This window comes from Ipomoea triloba, chromosome 7 (assembly GCF_003576645.1).
Source record: "Ipomoea triloba cultivar NCNSP0323 chromosome 7, ASM357664v1".
In the NCBI taxonomy this organism is placed as follows: Eukaryota; Viridiplantae; Streptophyta; class Magnoliopsida; order Solanales; family Convolvulaceae; genus Ipomoea; species Ipomoea triloba.
In genome coordinates this window covers 17,833,859-17,842,485 of record NC_044922.1, presented here as the reverse complement: position 1 = coordinate 17,842,485, position 8,627 = coordinate 17,833,859, and the positions used below count along the sequence as shown (strand labels likewise).

General features: G+C 29.9%; 1 long non-coding RNA gene across 1 annotated transcript; it reads right to left on the bottom strand.

Annotated features, from left to right (window-relative positions):
* Positions 1–706: 706 nt before the first annotated feature.
* Positions 707–3,545, bottom strand: LOC116026236. The gene is made up of 3 exons (XR_004099797.1): positions 3,418–3,545; positions 3,246–3,312; positions 707–885 (listed from the first exon to the last, which is right to left on the bottom strand). It is a non-coding gene; the product is annotated as an uncharacterized LOC116026236 (long non-coding RNA).
* Between the last annotated feature and the right edge of the window lie 5,082 nt (positions 3,546–8,627).

The window sequence follows — 8,627 nt, the reverse complement described above, 5'->3', positions numbered from 1 at the left end:
GTAAATAAAAAGGTCACTTTTTTTTGCCATAAAATGTATCAAATAGGCCATCAATATTTATCTTTAAAGTCAATTAGGCCCTCAAACGTTTTAAAGTTGTAATTAGATACATAAGCATGTCAATTAAGTCATCAATGCATAATTACCTGTTAGTGATCTGTAATAACAGGTAAATGAAAATTTCACTTTTTTTTTTGCATAAAATTTATCAAATAGGCCATCAATATTTATCTGTAAAGTCAGTTAGACCCTCAAACTTTTAAAAGTTGCAATTAGATATATAAACATGTCAATTTAGTCATCAAAGCATAATTACCTGCTAGTGACCTGTAATAACAGGTAAATAAAAATTTCACTTTTTTTGCATAAAATTTATCAAATAGGCCATCAAAGTTTATCTCTAAAGTCAATTAGGCCCTCAAAGTCTTTAAAGTTACAATTAGATACATAAACATGCCAATTTTGTCATCAAAGCATAATTACCTTTTAGTAACCTATAATACCGGGAAATTAAAATGTCACATTTTTTTGGCATAAAATGTATCATATAGGCCACCAAACTTTATCTGTAAAATCAATTATGTAACACCCCAATTTTCAACTCTTACTTGTATTACAAAATCACTGCTAATGCGTCGCGGAAGCTTACATCTAACCAGCAGAAAACTGGGTGTTACCGCCACGCTTAGGTATCTCTCCTATACCTAAACGTTAAGGCTAAACTTACAACCTCAAAATAACATCAAACTACAACATCAATATCAAACTTAATACATAAGGAAGTCCTCCTTCCAGAGTAACTATTCTAAGATAGAGTAGACCTCAACTTGTACTTCCCTTCTGTTCAGAGCTCGCTGGGCTACAGGGGTCCACACTAATCTGCAACTGATAAGAACACATTGAAGTGTAGTTAGCACGACGGCTAAATAAGGAAATCCATTGTCACTTAAAAATAGACAAAGGTTTGAAAACATAAATAATCTGAAAGCTTTATAAAGTTTTACCCATGATTTGAAAATCTACCTGCAACCAAACGATTTATGGATAGCATAATAGCGTATATACGTTAAACCATGTAAAGCTTTTCTCATATAAGAGATATTCATTTCCTCATTATTGTTTCAAATAAAATATGTGCCAATAATCACAACTTCCACATGTATGCACCATATCATACTCATAATCATACCCATACTCATACTCATCCTCATACTCATAATTATCATCATAATCATATAAGCATTTAAATAGAAATAACAGCTTTTACCATAATGAAGTTAAAGATATTCCAATTCACACCACAATTTCCTTCTCATTTCCATCATCTCACCACAACCTAGTTATTCCAACTAGGGGAAGCAGATCTAGGACCTTTAGTGTGCACACCCCTTGTCGGGATTCCAAGCCCGCAGGTTAGTCACTAGCTCTAGTAACCCTGGATATGTTTCTACAAGGTTACTCAACGTGGTTAACACCAATCACTTCAGGGCCCATTGTTTGTGAATCCATTGTGAATGTTAAAAGGAATAGTCTCCAACTTCACACCATAATTTCATTTTATCACATTCTTTACTTTCTCACTTATGCACTTTAAACAGTATAAACATACTTTCGCATATATATATATAATAACGTAATTATGATCTCTTAACCAATCATCAATGTCAAAAATTACCATGATTAGAAACTAAGCCTAATTATCCTCTAATTATAGTAGCATCATCACCAACAATTATCATATCATGCTTCACATTTAATAATTACTATTAAACCATGAACCCCTCATTGCCACACACTTCATTATCACCATACGGTAATATGCATCCTCACCTATAATCGTCAATTAGCTCAACAACTTAGTGACATCACCATTATCAATAACATTATTCATTATTCCATCATCCTTATTTAACTCTATCCTTAGCAGTAATTTCACCACTAACAAATCATATAAACAGATCACTTCGACAACAATAATATTAACATCATCCCTAAGCTTCAAGCAACAACATCATCCATAACCCATAAGTAATTCATACTTAATAACTACTAATTACCTCCTCACTATACTTAATCCATATCTAACCCTTAACCTTAATTTCTTCATAATCCACCATCAATGACAACATTACAGTACCTTCAACACCACTAATTTATAATCTCATCCTCATTATTACTTCATCAAAATTTAATTATCATCACCCAATCATCAATATACTTAACATAATCAGTTCATCATTAATCCTTAATCATTCCCAAAATCAATAATATTTGCACTTAAACACCTCAACACAAAGCTCATAAATTCCTATTTCAACTATCACTAAGCATCCTTAATCATTATAAGTCCATAATCAAACTAATTAGTCACCATAACCCATAATTTGGCAATATACTAATCACCATTAAGCTTAATAAACGCCACCATCATCAGTATCAAAATCGGTCCAACATCATCATGTTTATACTCCTAATAATCTCTTAGGATCCTTACCATTCCATCATCTAACATCAACAACAATCAAGCTTAGTTTGATCTCACGAACATCAAACAACCACATCATCTAAACATCAATAATCAATAATCAAGCTTACACCATTTAATCTTACTCTCGAACCTACTGGAATCCACTGGACGCGCAGTGGACGCGCGTCCAGGTCCGCGTCCAACACGTTCTGCCTATTCTGGACAGTAATTCAGCTTGGCGCAGTCCGAAAGATTGAGCCGGTAAAAATAGTTCCCGAACTCTTTTTCACTTGAAATTTTTATGGTAGAACCCCAACTCATAGTACTTGATTTCCATAAAAAGTTTTGGTCATTTTGGTCAGCGAATGAACACAGAAAATTCCATCTTTGCCCTTGGCAGTGTGCTGTCCATAATTTTTCTCTCTGGACCAGTTTTGGAGAAAAATTCGAAAACCATACTTCCACTACTCCGATCATTATGAAATTTTATATGCGGGTTCTACACTTATAGAACTACATGTCTAAAAAAAATAGGATCAAAATACCTTACCAATTTTTCCCAATAAATCTCGGAAGTTACTGCCAGAATCTACCCTGATTTCCTTTCACTATTTTCACAAGTATAAGCCTATGTGGACATAAATACAACATATACAAGCATATCCAAGCTATGAACATGTATACAAAAATATTCCCAAAGCTCCAAAACACTATGTTTCAACCAAATAATCAATTATCTAATTTCAAGTGACTAAACCAACTTAAGGGAATTCCTTACCTCAACCGGGTTACTAGTCCTCGTAGAAGACTTTTGGAGTTGATTTCCCCAATTTCACCTTAAAACCCTATGATTCCACCAACAACATAACACAACATACAAGAAATCTTAACTTAGATTCATGCTCTAGGAAGATTATAAAGCTTTTTACCGAATAAAAACGAAGATTTACCGAATAAAATTGAGAGATGTGAAGGAATTTGCCATGGAAATTGAAGCTTTGTGAAGAAGATGGAAATGGAATCATCTCTCTCTCTCCTCACGGAATTGGCGTGAAGAAGGGAAATGAAGAAATGAAATGGGAATAAGAATGAAAGAAATGGGATTCATTCTTATCCCATACATATATATATATACGTGACTTATATATATAATGATAATAATAATAATAATAATAATATTATGTAGGATGATTATCCATACATATATATATAATAATAATATATGGAATGCTTATCCCTTCATATATAATAATAATAAAATAATAAAATATCTCCAACCTTATCAGTTGGGGTCCAAACAGATAAAGTTTCGGTGGAAAATAATCCAGATAGAATAATTTCCGAAACTAAAAATTTATTCCAGACTTACCCTCAAAATTGGGCTAGGTTCGGTACACCGCGAAATTTAGCGATGTACGATCAAAATAAATTTTCGCTGCTATGAGCTGATTTAATTAAATAGGAAATTCAAGAATAATAGTATGGTGTCTAAAAATCCATTTTCTATGACAAACGGGTCCGAATACTAGCTCTTAAAATATTTACGGTTCGTGACCGGGACGTTCGATCGCAGCTTAATAACAACTATACTCACTTATAAAAATTCTTTTGAAATATCTGAACATCATAACTTAGGAATGTCAACGCCTTAGGATAAAATAATAATGTTAGGAAAATACGGGGTATTACAAATTAGACCCTCAAACTTTTTAAATTTGCAATTAGATACATAAACATGTCAATTTCGTCATCAAGGCATAATCACCTGTTAGTGACCTGTAATACCGGGTAATAAAAATGTCACTTTTTTTTTGCATAAAATGTATCAAATAGGCCAGCAATATTTATCTTTAAAGTCAATTAGGCCCTCAAACGTTTTAAAGTTGCAATTACATACATAAACATAGCAATTTAGTCATCAAGGCATAATTACCTGTTAGTGATTTGTAATAACAGGTAAATATAAAGGTCACTTTTTCTTTGGAATAAATGTATCAAATAGGCCATCAATATTTATCTTTAAAGTCAATTAGGCCCTCAAACGTTTTAAAGTTGCAATTAGATACATAAACATAGCAATTTGGTCATCAAGACATAATTACGTATTAGTAACCTGTAATAACAGGTAAATACAAATTTCACTTTTTTTGCATAAAATTTATCAAATAGGCCATCAATATTTATCTGTAAAGTCAATTAGGCCTTCAAACATTTTAAAGTCGCAATTAGATATATAAACATGTCTATTTAGTGATCAAAACATAATTACATGTTAGTGACCTGTAATAACAGGTAAATAAAACTTTCACTTTTTTTAGCATAAAATGTATAAAATAGGCCATCAAATTTTATCTCTAAACTAAATTAGGCTCTCAAACTTTTTAAAGTAGCAATTAGATACATAAACATATCAATTTAGTCATCAAAGCATAATTACATGTTAGTGACCTGTAATAAAAGGTAAATAAAAATTTCACTTTTTTTTTGCACAAAATTTATCAACTAGGCCATCAAACTTTATCTCTAAAGTAAATTAGGCCCTCAAACTTTTTAAAGTTGCAATTAGATACATAAATATAGCAATTTAGTCATCAAGGCATAATTACTTGTTAGTGATCTGTAATAACAAGTAAATAAAAAGGTCACTTTTTTTTAGCATAAAATGTATCAAATAGGCCATCAATATTTATCTTTAAGGTCAATTCGGCCCTGAAACGTTTTAAATTTGCAATTAGATACATAAACGTAGCAATTTAGTCATCAAGGCATAATTACCTGTTAGTGACCTGTAATAAAAGGTAAATAAAAATTTCACTTTTTTTGGCATAAAATTTATCAAATAGGCCATCAAACTTTATCTCTAAAGTCAATTAGACCCTCAAACTTTTTAAAGGTGCAATTAGATACATAAATATAGCAATTTAGTCATCAAGACATAATTACTTGTTAGTGATCTGTAATAACAATTAAATAAAAAGGTCACTTTTTTTTGGCATAAAATGTATCAAATAGGTCATCAATATTTATCTTTAAATTCAATTAGGCCCTCAAACGTTTTAAAGTTGCAATTAACTACATAAACATGTCAATTTAGTCATCAATGCATAATTACCTGTTAGTAACCTGTAATAACAGGTAAATAAAAATGTCACTTTTTTTTTACATAAAATTTATCAAATAGGCCATCAATATTTATCTGTAAAGTCAGATAGACCCTCAAACTTTTTAAAGTTGCAAATAGATATATAAACATGTCAATTTAGTTATCAAAGCATAATTACCTGTTAGTGACCTGTAATAACAGGTAAATAAAATTTTCACTTTTTTTTTGGATAATATTTATCAAATATGCCATCAAACTTTATCTCTAAAGTCGATTAGGCCCTCAAACTCTTTAAAGTTGCAATTAGATACATAAACATGTCAATTTAGTCATCAAGGCATAATTACCTGCTAGTGATTTGTAATAACAGGTAAATATAAATGTCGATTTTTTTTTTGGCATAAAATGTATCAAATAGGCCGTCAATATTTATCTTTAAATTCAATTAGGCCCTCAAACGTTTTAAAGTTACAATTAGATACATAAACATAGCAATTTTGTCATCAAGGCATAATTACATGTTAGTAACCTGTAATAACAGGTAAATAAATATTTCACTTTTTTTTTGCATAAAATTGATCAAATAGGCCATCAATATATATCTGTAAAGTCAATTAAGCCTTCAAACATTTTAACGTCGCAATTAGATACATAAACATGTCTATTTAGTCATCAAGTCATAATTACATGTTAGTAACCTGTAATAACAGGTAAATAAAATTTTCAATTTTTTTTGCATAAAATTTATCAAATAGGCCATCAAACTGTATCTCTAAAGTCAATTAGGCCCTCAAACTCTTTAAAGTTCCAATTAGATACATAAACATGTCAATTTAGTCATCAAGGCATAATTACCTGCTAGTGATTTGTAATAACAGGTAAATAAAAATGTCACTTTTTTTTTTGCATAAAATGTATCAAATAGGCCATCAAACTTTATCTGTAAAGTCAATTAGACCCTCAAACTTTTTAAAGTTGCAATTAGATACATAAACATGTCAATTTAGTCATCAAGGCATAATTACCTGCTAGTGATCTGTAATAACAGGTAAATAAAAATGTCTCTTTTTTTTTTGCATAAAATGTATCAAATAGGCCATCAAACTTTATCTGTAAAGTCAATTAGGCCCTCAAACTTTTTAAAGTTGCAATTAGATACATAAACATGTCAATTTAGTCATCAAGGCATAATTACCTGTTAGTGACCTGTAATAACAGGTAAATAAAAATTTCACTTTTTTTGCATAAAATTTATCAAATAGGCCATCAATATTTATCTGTAAAGTCAGTTAGACCCTCAAACTTTTTAAAGTTGCAATTAGATATATAAACATGTCAATTTAGTCATTAAAGCATAATTACCTGATAGTGACCTGTAATAACAGATAAATAAAAATTTCCATTTTTTTTTGCATAAAATTTATCAAATAGGCCATCAAACTTTATCTCTAAAGTCAATTAGGCCCTCAAACTCTTTAAAGTTGCAATTAGATACATAAACATGTCAATTTAGTCATCAAGGCATAATTACCTGCTAGTGATTTGTAATAACAGGTAAATAAAAATGTCACTTTTTTTTTTGCATAAAATGTATCAAATAGGCCATCAAACTTTATCTGTAAAGTCAATTAGACCCTCAAACTTTTTAAAGTTGCAATTAGATACATAAATATAGCAATTTAGTCATCAAGGCATAATTACCTATTAGTGACCTATAATAACAGGTAAATAAAAATTTCAATTTTTTTTGCATAAAATTTATCAAATAGACCATCAAACTTTATCTCTAAAGTCAATTAGGCCGTCAAACTCTTTAAAGTTAGTAATTAGATACATAAACATGTCAATTTAGTCATCAAGACATAATTACCTGCTAGTGATCTGTAATAACAGGTAAATAAAAATGTCACTTTTTTTTTTTTGCATAAAATATATCAAATAGGCCATCAAACTTTATCTGTAAGGCAATTAGGCCCTCAAAATTTTTAAACTTGCAATTAGATACATAAACATGCCAATTTTATCATCAAGGCATAATTACCTATTAGTAACCTGTAATACCGGGTAATTAAAATGTCACTTTTTTTTGCCATAAAATGTATCAAATAGGCTATTAATTTTTATCTTTAAAGTCAATTAGGCTGTCAAACGTTTTAAAGTTGCAATTAGATACATAAACATGCTAATTTAGTCATCAGAGCATAATTACCTGTTAGTGACCAGTAATAACAGGTAAATAAAAAATGTCTCCTTTTTTTTGCATAAAATGTATCAAATAGACCAGCAAACTTTATCTGTAAAGTAAATTAGACCCTCAAACTTTTTAAAGTCGCAATTAGATACATAAACATGTCTATTTAGTGATCAAGGCATAATTATCTCTTAGTGACCTGTAATAATAGGTAAATAAAACTTTCACTTTTTTTTGCATAAAATTTATCAAATAGGCCATCAAACTTTATCTCTAAAGTCAATTAGGCTCTCAAACTTTTTGACGTTGCAATTAGATACATAAACATGTCAATTTAGTCATAAATGCATAATTACCTGTTAGTGACCTGTAATACCTGATAAACAAAAATGTCACTTTTTTTTTGCATAAAATGTATGAAATAGGCTATCAATATTTATCTTTAAAGTCAATTAGGCCCTCTAACGTTTTAAAGTTGCAATTAGATACATAAACATGTCAATTTAGTCATCAATGCATAATTACCTTTTAGTAACTTGTAATAACAGATAAATAAAATGTCACTTTTTTTTTTTTTGCATAAAATGTATCAAATAGGCCATCAAATTTATCTCTAAAGTAAATTAGGCCCCATTAACTTTTTAAAGTAGCAATTCGATACATAAACATGTCAATTTAGTCATCAAAGCATAATTACATGTTCGTGACCTGTAATAAAAGTTAATAAAAATTTTGCTTATTTTTTGCATAAAATTTATCAAATAGGCCATCAAACTTTATGTCTAAAGTCAATTAGGCCCTCAAACTTTTTAAAGTTGCGATTAGATACATAAATATAGCAATTTAGTCATCAAGACATAATTACT